The sequence below is a fragment of the Myotis daubentonii genome, chromosome 1, assembly GCF_963259705.1.
Source record: "Myotis daubentonii chromosome 1, mMyoDau2.1, whole genome shotgun sequence".
Classification (NCBI taxonomy): domain Eukaryota; kingdom Metazoa; phylum Chordata; class Mammalia; order Chiroptera; family Vespertilionidae; genus Myotis; species Myotis daubentonii.
This window is the reverse complement of record NC_081840.1, coordinates 75,040,368-75,053,929: the sequence shown is the minus strand read 5'-3', so window position 1 is coordinate 75,053,929 and position 13,562 is coordinate 75,040,368.

Below are 13,562 nucleotides of genomic sequence, written 5' to 3'. Positions count from 1 at the left end.
TTTCTAAAATCTCTCAAACAAGTAGTAGCTGGCTTCAGCATGCCCTAACCTCTCAATAAGTGGCTCTAGGCCTGGCACTAGTGGGTCACAGCTTGGCCTCTCCTAGGCACCTCCAAGCTCAACACAAGAAGCAGCCATCTGCAGATTGCTTTGTAGCACATACTGGGTAGCCCCATGCGGGGCACAGGCAATGGCTGACTTTTCACCTCCCAGAAGGCCCCAGTGCCAGTACACCTGGTGGTCAACTTCAACCATGCTGGACTACAACTCTTCCATATTCACCAGTGACACACTCAAGGGGTGGACTCAGTGAGCATCAAAGCCCAACTAAAGCAAGTCCTGCTCCATAGGGTTGGCTCCTGCATAGCAGCTCTTCCGCTGTAGTCACTGCTGATCTTCACAACCGATTGGCCTGGAGGTCAGTCCCTCCCAGTGACACCAAAATTAATCAAGGCTCACCTACAATAGTACAAAGCACACCTAACACAGGAATGGACCTGGCATGCCCAACTCAGGTGTCTGGGGAGGCTGAGCCACTGGGCCCTATAGGACACCTACAATTCAAGGTGATTATACGAAGTCTGGCAGACATAGCAGATCTATCTAATACTCAGTAACAAACACAGGGAAGCAGCCAAAATGCAGAAACAAAGAAACATGTCACAAGTGAAAGTACAGGAGAATTTTCCAGAAAAAAAAGAATTAAATGAAATGGAAGCCAGAAAACTACCAGATACAGAGTTCAAAACAATGTATAAGGATGCTCAAGAAACTTAATGAGAATTTTAAAGAACTTAGTGAGAATTTTAAGGAACTTAATGAGAGCATTAACAACACAAAAAAGGACCAGTCAAAAATTAAGCATATAGTAACTGAAATAAAGAATAATTTACAGAGGATCAACAGGAGAGTAGAGGACTCTGAGAATCAAATCAAGAAGTTGGAATATAAGAAAGCAAAAAGTACCCAATTAGAACAGCAAAAAGAATAAAAAATATGAAGGTAGTGTAAGGAGCCCCTGGGACCATTTCAAGTGTACCAACATTTACATCATGGGGGTGCTGGAAGGAGAAGAGGAGCAAGAAATCAAAAACCACCTGGCTGGCATGGTTTAGTGGTTGAGCAATGACCTATGTATGAATCAGGAGGTCATGGTTTGATTCCCAGTCAGGGCACATGCCCAGGTTGCAGGCTTAATCCCCCATCAGGGGCATGTGGGAGGCAGTCAATCAATGATTCTCTCTCATTGTTGATGTTTCTATCTCTGTCTCCCTTCCCCTTCCTCTCTGAAGTCAATAAAAATATTTTTATTTTTCAAAACAAAATAAAAAACCTATTGGAAAAAATAATGATAGTAAACTTCCCTTACCTGGTGAAAGAAATAGACATACAGGTCCAGGAAGCACAGAGAGTCCTAAACAAGATGAACTCAAAGAGGCCCACACGAAGACACATTCTGGAGGAGAGCAGTTGAGATGAGCTCAGGAGAAAGAAAGAATCCTGAACTCTGAGAGATGCCCTTCTGACAGGCTTCCAGGTTCCCATGCTCTTGGCGGGTCCCTTTTTTACCATCCCCAGTATACAGTTGCTTTGGTTTAGCTGACCAGCCAGATAAATGCAGATAAATGATTGAAGTTCTGTCTTCAAAGATGACCAAGAGAAATAAGAAAAGGGAAAGCATGCAGAATCTGTAATAAGACATATATATATATATATATATATATATATATATATATATATATATATATATATATATATATATATATACACACACACACACACACACAAAGAGCCAGGGTCCGTCACATCCAAAACGACTGAAGGCTCAACCTAATGCCCAGGCTGTGAGCACAGTAGGCTCTGGTGGTTGGGGACTTCTGGCAGCGGGGATGGGGCCTGGGGAGGCGGGGTCGGCACTCACACTCACTCACAACCACACACATGCACAGACACACACAGCGCCCACCAGCTCACAGCCTTTTCTCCCTTTCTTTCCCTTCCTCCCAGCTCGCTTTTGGAGTCTCTCTCAGAATGAGGCCCAAGGGCAGGCAGAGGGTGGAGCTGTCCCCACTGGCCCGGCCCCCTCCCAGCTGGGAATGAGGAAGAGGGAGAGAGGATAGGCAGGGAGGCCTGGAGGACTGCTGAGAAAAACAAAGAAAGACCGAGACTGGGAGAGACTGGGATGAAGAGATGGAAACAAAATAGCAATATTAAAATATTTCCTCTAATTAATTCCCTTTTAATGTGCACAAACGTCATGCACCGGGCCACTAGTTGATAAATAAGACATATGCAATGCAGATCTGACGGAATTAATAATGATCTTTTAAAAAATTTTTATATATATTTCTTTATTGATTTCAGAGAGAAAGGGAGAGGGGGAGAGATAGAAACATCAATGATGAGAGAAAGTTATTGATCAGCTGCCTCCTGCACACCCCCTACTGAGGATTGAGCCCTCGACCCAGGCATGTGCCCTTGGCTGGAATCGAACCTGAACCTTCAGTCTGCAGGTGACACTCTATCCAAGGAGCCAAACTGGCTAGGGCTATAATGATCTTCTTAAGTGAAATAATGGTAATGTTGCCATGTGGGAGAATGTCCTTATTCTTAGAGATGCATGCCAATGTATTTCAAAGTGAATTGACATGATGTTTGCAACAACTTACTTTCAAATGGCTCAGGAAAACAGAAAGGTGTGTATGTGGCAAAATGTTAACAATTGATGGTTTAGGTAGAAGGTATGAATACTAATGTGTATCACGCTGTTCTTTCAACTTTTCTCTAGGCTTGAAGATTTTCAAAGTAAAAAGTTTGAGACAAAGTGGAGACTTAAAATTTCCAAAAAATATATCAAATTCATAGTAAGTACACCAAACTGGTAACAGTGAGGGGACAAGGGAGCTATTTATTTCTTCTTTATATTGTCCAATTGTTCTACTCTAATATGTATTTTTATAATCCCCTAAGATTTTTAAATTAAAGTTTTGAATTATATACATATATTTAAAACCCATAGCTGGGATGCTTCCTTCTGCCCCTGTAGCCTCTCTCACGGCACTAAACACAGCTCCAGGAAAGCAAGTTCCCCGCAAAGCACATTTCTCAACAAGCCCTGCTATTCATATTACTAGCCCTATACCCTCTTCCTGACAAACACTTTCCTCACAAACTACTGCCCACAAAACACCCTCCCCCTAAACTACCTTTCAGAACAAAAGGCTTCATTCACCACTGCCTGAAACTCCGTGCATGGCTTCCAGCCCAACGTCCTTGTGTAACCTTCCTGCTTCCATCCTCCCTGAGACACTGGTAAACTCCTGCTGGTATGCTGCTGCTGATTTTTCAATTGCTTAACTAAGGGTTGCCTTCCCTGCCTGATAAAGCAGTGAATTGCTTTCACTTTTGCCTGGGATCACAGTTCCCTACTCTTCCTAACCTAGCCACCCGCCATCCCCCACTCCTACCCCAGACTCCTCACCTACCAGCCTGCAGCTGGTCTGCAGAAGTGGAAATGCTTGGATATGTAATTATTGCAACAAGAAAGTACAGTAAAACATCCTGACTTCCTTCTGTATAACTAGAGTGTTGAGGAACTGTACCACTGTTATTTAGGTTTTCGCAAACAAGTCCTAATATTTCAAGAGACTTGATTTGAACACAATTTTAGAGGTTGTAAGGTCAAAGATTTCCCTTGATAGCTTTGCTAAATATTCATCTAGCCCCCGTTTCAACAGTTCAAGAACATAACAATTTTTTTGTGGAGCTCTTCCTAATATTTAGTGGAATCTGTCTCGTAGTTCTGGTCCTAACTCTTCAAAGTTGCATAGAATAAATTTGGTTCTCATTTTATATCATTCTTTTTTAAAAATTTATTTATTGATTTGAGAAAAAGATCGATTTATTGTTCCACTCATCCATGCACTCATTGGTTGATTCTTGCATGTACCCTGACTGAAGATCGAACCCACAACTTTGGCAAAATGAGATAGATGACTCTAACCAACTGAGCCACCTGGCCAGGACTTAACAATTTTTTTAAAATAATAGAAGACAAAAATTGATTGATTGATTGATTGATTGATTGATTAAATAATAGAGGACATTTCCTCATTACCTGATTCATCTTTAATGTGCCACCAAACTTAACTTCCTTGAGACCTTTCATATTCAGCCTAAATATGTGATGTGTTTTGACACATCATCCAGCCACATCACACTCTGTAGATTCAAAGATACAAAGACAAAAGTCCTGAATCTGAGTCCTAGCTTAGCCATTCCTTTGCTTTGTGTGATGGTGGAAAAATCAAGTAACCTTATTCTATGCCTCTCTTTTTTCATCTGAAAAATGAAAATTAGAATAAAATTAATGATACTTACTCAGTAGTCTCTATAAATATCAAAACTAAAATGGAGCCTGGCTGGCTGGCTCAGTGGTTGAGCGTCAACCTAGGAACCAGGAGGTCATGGTTCAATCCCCCCCTCCTCCCCAGTTTGCAGGCTTGATCCCCAATGGGGGGCATGTGGGAGGCAGCTGATTGAGGATTCTAACTCTCATCACTGATGTTTCTATACCTCTCCCTTCCTCTCTGCAATTAATAAAAATATATTTTTAAAAAACTAAAAAGGACAAAGAATGGAAATCGTTTGTAAGCTGTAATGCATTATGTACATGGTACGTTCTGTGTTTATTCACATAAAAAGTCTATTGTCTTCCTCCCTCTCACCACAGATTAGGTTCTTTTCTACTTGCCTTTTTTATTAAAATTTGGCCACATACTTTTGGTTCAGCATCAATGGCCCTTTTGAAATCATAGTGGCAGTGGTTACTCCCAGGGGAGTCAATCTATTTATGATACAGCCTCATTTTTTAAAATGCTTCAACATAAATAGCTACAACTTTTCTCTGTACTAGCCATTCCTCCACACACAATCAACTTTATAATTGCTTTTTTCCCTCCAGCTCTTAAAGCCTGGCGACATTATAGAAGTAGTCTTTGGGGTCTCCAAGCTAGATTTTAGCACTGAGGTTCTGGGAAGGGAGGAATCTGTTCCCTCTAATACCTTTGAAGAGTATAAACAGTGTCATTAGCCCCTGCGGGGACCACCTTACAGAGCAATTTCTCTGTTTCTTAGCTCTCTACACTCTATAGACAGGCATCAAGTCAAAGTTAAACTCCCAATGTTGGACTCATTTCCTTTCACTATCAAGGCTCCCTATCCATCTTCTCTCCTCCTTCAAATCACACCCAAGTCCTAGTTGGTTCCTTTCCATTTCAAAACATTTCCCATCAAAAAAATAAAAATAAAAGTTCCTTCTCTTGACTCCACATTCAACTACCACTCCTTATATAGCAAAATTTCTCAACCGGGTTGTTTGTACATGCGGTCTCTATTTCCTCATGTCTCATATCTCTGGTGTTCACTCCAATCACGGTGTTGCTCCACTGAGACTTTGTCAAGGTCAGCAGTGATCTTGACCACTCTCTTTACTTGCCCTCCAAGGCATCCTACTTCCTGATATTTTTCCTACCCGCCTAATGGGTCATTCTCAAACCCCTTTGCTGGATCCTTCTCCTCATCCTGATTTCTGTCCTGGATGATATCATCCAGATCACTTGCTTTAATGCCATCTATATGCCAATGACTTCCAAGTTTATATATCTAGCTTAAAACTCTTATTTTTTATTCTAGACTAATTTATTCGGCTGCACACTCCACATGCCCAGCTGAAGGTCTAGATTTTCCAAACGTAACAGCTGAAAAAGCAAAATTACTCTTCCCTTAAGGGTCCCATCTCGGGAAATGGCAATTTCATTCACCTGATATATCAGGCCGAAAACTTAGGAGATATTCTTGATTTATCTCTTTTTTTCATTTCCTACTTCTAAGTCATATCTGCTATACCTTCAAAATATCTCCAGAATCTGACCTCTTCTTATTACCTCCATCACCACCACTGGTCCAAGCCCAAACCAACCTTCAGTCTGGTCTACCATAGCGGCCTCCTATTTGATCTCCTTACTTCCATTTTTTGCCTCATACTGTTGATTTCCTACGAACTATCCAGTGAGGCTTTGTTAAAAGGTCAATCAGGCCCTAGCTGGTTTGGCTCAGTGGATAGAGCATCAGCCTGTGGGCTGAAGAGTCCCGGGTTCAATTCTAGTCAAAGGCATGTACCTCGGTTGCAAGATCCGCCACAGCCCTGGCCCTGGCCAGGGCACGTGCAGGAGGCAACCCATTAATAGTTCTCTCTGTCTTTCCCTCTCTCTTCTACTCTCTGTAAAAATCAATGGAAAAATTATCCTTGGCATGTTCGATTCTGGTCAAGGGTATGTACCTTGGTTGTAGGCACATCCCCATTAATGGTGGTGTGCAGGAGGCAGTTGATCGATGTTTCTCTCTATCATTGTTTCTAACTCTCTATCCCTCTCCCTTCTTCTCTGTAAAAAAAATCAATAAAATATATTTTAAAATAAAATAAAATTTTAAAAAAGGTCAATCAGTTAAAAGTCTTTTCAGGCTCTGGCCAGTTTGGTTCAGTGGATAGAATGTTGGACTGAGGACTGAAAGGTCCCAGGTTCAATTCAGGCCAAGCGTACATGCCCAGGTTGCGGCCCCAATCCTCAGTGGGGGGCATGCAGGAGGCAGCCAATCAATGATTCTCTCTCATCATTGATGTTTCTATCTCTCTCTCCCTCTTCCTCTCCCTTCCTCTCTGAAATCAATAACGATATATTTTTTTTAAAAAAAATCTTTTCAGTAGCCTCTTTCCATGATCAAAATAAAAACCAACCTTTTTACCATGACCTATACCTGATTACATCTCCAACCTTATCTCCCACCACTACTCCTGTTGTTCCCTCTGCTCTGATAATATTGGTCTGCTTGTTCTTGCTAAATTGCTAAGTTCCCTCTGAACATTTATACTAGCTGCACCTTCTGCTTGAACACTCTTCCCTAATCATTGCATTGCTCACTCCCTCTTTAATTCAGGCCTTTGTTCAAATGCCAGCTCCTCAGGAATGCCTCCCCTGAGCCAGTCTGTTTGAAATTGCTCACTCCTTTATTACTTTCTTTTTAATAGCTTTACTGGGGTCTATTTTACGTATAAAATTTACTTGTTTCAAGTGTACAATTCAATAATTCTTAATGGCGTTACTCACTGTTCAACCATTACCATAAATCAGTTCGGGAACATTTTCACCACCATCCCCACATAAGATCCCTTATGCCCATTTACATTAATCTCTACCTCTGCCCTGAGCCCCAGGAAACAACTAATCTACTTCCTATCTTTATAAGTTTGCCTTTTCTGGACATCTCACATAAATAGAATCATAGGATACATGTTCTTTTGTATCTGTATTATTTTATTTAGCATGTGTTTTAGGCTCGTCCATGACAGCATGTGTCAATAGTTTGTTCCCCTTTTTGCTGAATGGTATTTCATTGAATGGATATACATGGTCTATTCATTAGCGGTTGTTTCTGGTTTTGGCTATTGTGAGTAATGTTGTGAACATTTGTCTCAGTCTTTGTGTGGCTATGTTTTCATTTCTCTTGGATAGATACCTGGAACTAGAATTGATGGGCTACGCTTAACTTTTTGAGAAACTGCCAAACTGTTTTTCAAATGGCTACATCACTTTACATCCTCACCAGCACTATATGAGGGTTCTTGTTCCTCTGTGTCCTTGCCAACATTGGTTAATGTCTGTCTTATCTATTATAGACATGCTAGTGCATGTGAATTTCATTGCAGTTTTAACTTGCCTTTTCTTCCTGTTACTTTCTATCCCTTTATTTTGATTATTTTTTCTTAACACTTGTAATTATCTTACTTTTTTCATTCATATTTATTTGTAGCCTGACTTCCTCAACTTAAAGTAAACCCCATCAAGGCAGGAACATTGTCTGTTCTTCTCTATATCCTAATCCTTAGAACATTTGTTAAATACTAGTAAATGAGATAAACATACCCTCCACATATATTCATCTCTCTCTGCTCATCAGCCCCAAAAGAAATACTTTACAGGTGTTGTATTTGAGATATTGCAAAGCTTTAAGCTTCCTCAGTGTTTCACAGACAGAGTTTACAAGTTGATAATTTGGGGGTTTGCATTGTATATATGCATACACACACACACACACACACACACACACACACACACACACACACCATCATTTCTATATAAGGCTTAATAGATCTGATTATCAAAAGGACAAAGTTCAAAATAAATAGAAAAAAATGGACAAATATAAATACAACACAAGATTGTCAAGTAAATGTATGGTCATCTGAGTGCCCACAATATTGAAAAATGTCAATATTAAGTATAGATTGATGACAATACCTGACACAGACATCACTTGAATAAATCAAACAGGATTCTTTATCAGAAAAATCACACAATAAAGCCAGTGACTCAGAGAGATGAACAAGTTTTTCAATTCAGACAGTATAAACATCCTAACTCCAACATCTTCACCACAAGATTGCATTGTTACTGAAAACTCAGTGACAGTCATATTAGACTGTAGAAATATAACAGTCTCTCTCCGTCCAGCCTACTTGTTCTCATAAGCAAATGTCCAGAGCCCTTCCTTGGGCCCCTCGTGTGTCTAAGACTTATACAATACTATTGCAGGGTACAGTTAGTTTCTCTAAAGTATCTCTTTCAGACTCTCTAGGCTAGTATATTCTGTTCTGAGAACATTCCTGAACCTGGTACTATGGAAACATAACAAGACCAGTTTCCTAGGTGCTTGGGAGTCCTGCCAACAAGCCCTTAGACCAGCCATTGAGTTATCCTGAAGTGAAGAGTCAGTAGATAGAAAATATTTTAGAAGCTGGGTAGCCATAAAGAATGAAAAATTTAGAAAAAAGAAGACCAAAGAGGGAAAAAAGAGGGGAGAAGTGGTTTCTATTCATTTGTGAAGGAGGAGGGAGAGTTGTCCGAGTAAGCATCCAAGGAAACTGAATAACTTTCTCCTGTCCTCCCAAATTCAGACACACACAAAATCTTGCATTTCAGGGGCTTCACAGGATCCCTAACAGCCTCTCTATAGGTGTGCAGAGTGAGAACCTTCCCACGTCCAAAACAAGCATATCCAAAACAACCACTGTGACAAATATCAACTTGGTCCCCTAATGGAGATTAAATTATTTTCATACTTTGTTTGATGGAGTTGGTGGGATGCTAACAGTGGTGGTAGCTATATATTATTATTTGGAGGAACTGTGGGGATTAATATTATGAACTGGAATTGACCTTAGACAACTTTTGATGGTAAAAGAACACTTGATAGGAGAACCAAGATGGCGGCATAGGTTAACGCCGGAGTTTGCTGCTTTGAACAACTACTTCAAAAGTGAAACCAAAAAATGGAAGGGACATCACCCAGAACCACAGGAACGCTGGCTGAGTGGAAGTCCTACAACTAGGAGGAAAGAGAAACGCATACGGACACTCAGAGGAGGCGCAGTGCTGAAGTCAAATTCTGAGGTGCGGAGTGCGCGGAGCAGGCTGGCGGCGGAGGGCGCGGTTGTTGTTTTCAATCGGGAGGGAGTCGCAGACTCTGAGCACCAGATCCGGGCGAGTCTTTAGGGACCCAGACTCAAGCGGGAGAAGCGGGACTGTCTGGCTTCGGTCAGAGCGAGTGCAGGTTTCTCTCCGAGCTTTGCAGCGGGTGCTGGGACTCAGAGAGGCAGAGCCCCTGGGGACAGGACTGAGAGCCGCCATAACTGCTCTCTTCGGCCCACCCTGTTGATCCTGTTCGACCCGCCCTGCCCAAGCCCTGCACAGAGGCATTTGCCGGATAGCCTCAGGCAAAGGCTAGATTAGCACCTCCCTAGAGGACAGAAGTTCTCTCACTGCTGACACAGCTGATTCTCATAGCCACTTGGCCTGGAGGTCAAACCCTCCCTGGAATTAGCTACAACAATCAAGATTTAACTATAAGACTGCGAACAAAGACCACTAGGGGGTGCACCAAGGAAGCATAACAAAATGCGGAGACAAAGAAACAGGACAAAATTGTCAAAGGAAGATATAGAGTTCAGAACCACACTTTTAAGGTCTCTCAAGAACTGTTTAGAAGCTGCCGATAAACTTAATGAGATCTACACGAAAACTAATGAGACCCTCGATCTTATATTGGGGAACCAACTAGAAATTAAGCATACACGGACTGAAATAACGAATATTATACAGACGCCCGACAGCAGACCAGAGGAGCGCAAGAATCAAGTCAATGATTTGAAATGCGAGGAAGCAAAAAACATCCAACCGGAAAAGCAAAATGAAAAAAGAATCCAAAAATGCGAGGATAGTGTAAGGAGCCTCTGGGACAGCTTCAAGCGTACCAACATCAGAATTATAGGGGTGCCAGAAGATGAGAGAGACCAAGATATTGAAAACCTATTTGAAGAAATAATGACAGAAAACTTCCCCCACCTGGTGAAAGAAATGGACTTACAGGTCCAAGAAGCGCGGAGAACCCCAAACAAAAGGAATCCAAAGAGGACCACACCAAGACACATCATAATTAAAATGCCAAGAGCAAAAGATAAAGAGAGAATCTTAAAAACAGCAAGAGAAAGAAACTCAGTTACCTACAAGGGAATACCCATACGACTGTCAGCTGATTTCTCAACAGAAACTTTGCAGGCCAGAAGGGAGTGGCAAGAAATATTCAAAGTGATGAATACCAAGAACCTACAACCAAGATTACTTTATCCAGCAAAGCTATCATTCAGATTTGAAGGTCAGATAAAGAGCTTCACAGATAAGGAAAAGCTAAAGGAGTTCATCACCACCAAACCAGGATTATATGAAATGCTGAAAGGTATCCTTTAAGAAGAGGAAGAGGAAGAAAAAGGTAAAGATACACATTATGAACAACAAATATGCATCTATCAACAAGTGAATCTAAGAATCAAGTGAATAAATAATCTGATGAACAGAATGAACTGTTGATTATAATAGAATCAGGGACATAGAAAGGGAATGGACTGACTATTCTTGGGGGGGAAAGGGGTGTGGGAGATGTGGGAAGAGACTGGACAAAAATCGTGCACCTATGGATGAGGACAGTGGGTGGGGAGTGAGGGCGGAGGGTGGGGCAGGAACTGGGAGGAGGGGAGTTATGGGGGGGAAAAAAAGAGGAACAAATGTAATAATCTGAACAATAAAGATTTAATTAAAAAAATAAAAAAATAAAAAAAAAATAAAGTGCAAGTTAGACCAATAAAAAAAAAAAAAAAAAAAGAACACTTGATAGAACTGGAACGGGTCAGGCTACACATAAAGTAGCATTATATTTCTACCAGTCCTTTATTATAAAACTAGAGGCCTGGTGCATGAAATTCATGCGGCGGGAGGTTGCGGGGGTCCCCTCAGCCCAGCCTGCACCATCTCCAATCCGGGACCCCTCAAGGGATGTTGGACTGCAGTTTCAGCCCGATCCCTGTAGGCTGCTCATAGCGCTGCTGCAGCTACGCTTGCCAGCCATGAGCCTGGCTTCTGGCGCACAATGGTCAGCTGAGCAACACAGTGCTCCTGCTGTGGGAGCACACTGACCACCAGGGGGCACCTCCTGTATTGAGCGCCTGCCCCTCGTGGTCAGTGGGCGTCATAGCTACCAGCTGGTCATCTGGTTGCTTAGGTTTTTATATATATAGATTAGAGGCCCAGTGCACGACATTCGTGCACTTGGGGTTGGGGGGGGGGTGTTCTCAGCCCAGCCTGAGCCCTTTCCCAGTCCGGGAGCCCTTGGGGGATCTCTGACTGATCTCCCTGTGGGAGCGCACTGACCACCAGGGGGCAGCTCCTGCCCAGAGCATCTGCCCCCTGGTGGTCAGTGCACATCATACTGACTGTTTGGTCCATTTGCATATTACCTTTTTATTATATAGGATTATAGCAGGAGCTTGGGTAGAAACAGTACAAAATAAAATAGAAAAAGAAAAGACTAAGGCTGACAAACAAAATGGCATAAAAAACATTAATAACAGAAAGAAGAAAAGAGAACAAGAGAATACAAAAAGACTGACAAGTGAGATAAAGTAAGCTTCCTGGAATGAACAAACTGAGATGGAAGTGAAAGTGAAAACCTAATGGAAGAATGGGACTCCTTTGACCTAAATACAAGAGAACAAAGGCAGAGTAATCCCAAACAACATCAAATCTAATTTAGGCCAAAATTTAAAATCTGGCATAAAGATTAAAGACAGGAAATTTTTCATTTTTATTAAAATTCAAATTTACGACGACAGAAAAAGCAGGCAGGTAGCCAGTGTTTGTTCAAAGGGTGTCCCTTAGAAACGAAAGTCATTATGAAAAGCAGAGGCCTATTTACAAAGAAAAAAGCAATGCAAATCTAAGCCAAATCAATTTAAATAGAAGGCACAGCACAGAATGAATGGTTCCAGTCTCCCCATCTTCTGGCTTTGAAGGGGTAGCAAGTAACATTATCTCTTTGTCTGTATTCCTATTAGTAATCAACAAACAAAATGGGTAATGACTAAAAAAATTTAAGGCCATGTTCTTCCTTTGCTTCTAAAAAGTGTGAGGTGACAGACATGCATCTTTGACAACACTGACCTAACTCAACAAGAAAGCACACTGATTTATTGATGTGAAAAGATATCCAAGATATATTAAGATACAATAAAACAGCAAGATGCAGAACAGTACCTATAACATGCTAACTTCTGTGTGTAATAACAAGAGAAGAAAAAATAAGAATACATATTTTTATTTGTTTATGTTTTTATAAATCCTGGAAGAACACACAGAAACTAATAAAAGTAGTTACCAGTGGATGGGGCAGAAAGGGCAGATGGAGGACAAAATGAAGGTAAAACTTTTCACTGTACGCATTTAAAGTTACTTAATTTTTTAACTATGTAATTATATCACCTATTCAAAATTTTAATCTAAAAAAGAGAAAACTAATTTAACTTAAATGTATATTTTCATTTCTAATTCTTGCACTTTGCCTTTACATTTTATTTTATAACAGCCTATTATTCTTATTTTACTTTTTAGAGGACATTTATGAGTTTATTTGAGCCAAACTGACACATATGCAGGGGAGCAAGATCTAAAATACTCCCAACAGCAAATTCTTTTAAACAGTACAAAATACCTCAACCTGATTAAAAACTAAATTCTTAACACCACCAATTATGCTATTCTATACAGCTATTTTGGGGTGAAAGTAATTCTCCCATCAAAACAAGCCTTTCTGCTTTCAGTTAAGCTTCAATTTATCAAAATACTACTGTGTGATTTTCACCTGTGGGCCCTAAGTTTCAAAGCCTTCAATGACTCCCATTTTGCCTCAAGAATAAAGTTCTTACTCCTCACCTGGAATCAGAGCCCTAAACCGGGTAGCCCCTCTCCACTGCGGACAAAAAGGAGCCACGTGCTAACCTGACTAGCTCAGGGAAGGCTTGCATGGAAGCCTCGCAAAGTCAGAGACCGAAAGTAACCTCAAAGGATGGTCCGAAATTAAAACTTTTTAAACTAAAAAGCAGTTTATGGTGGCTAGTC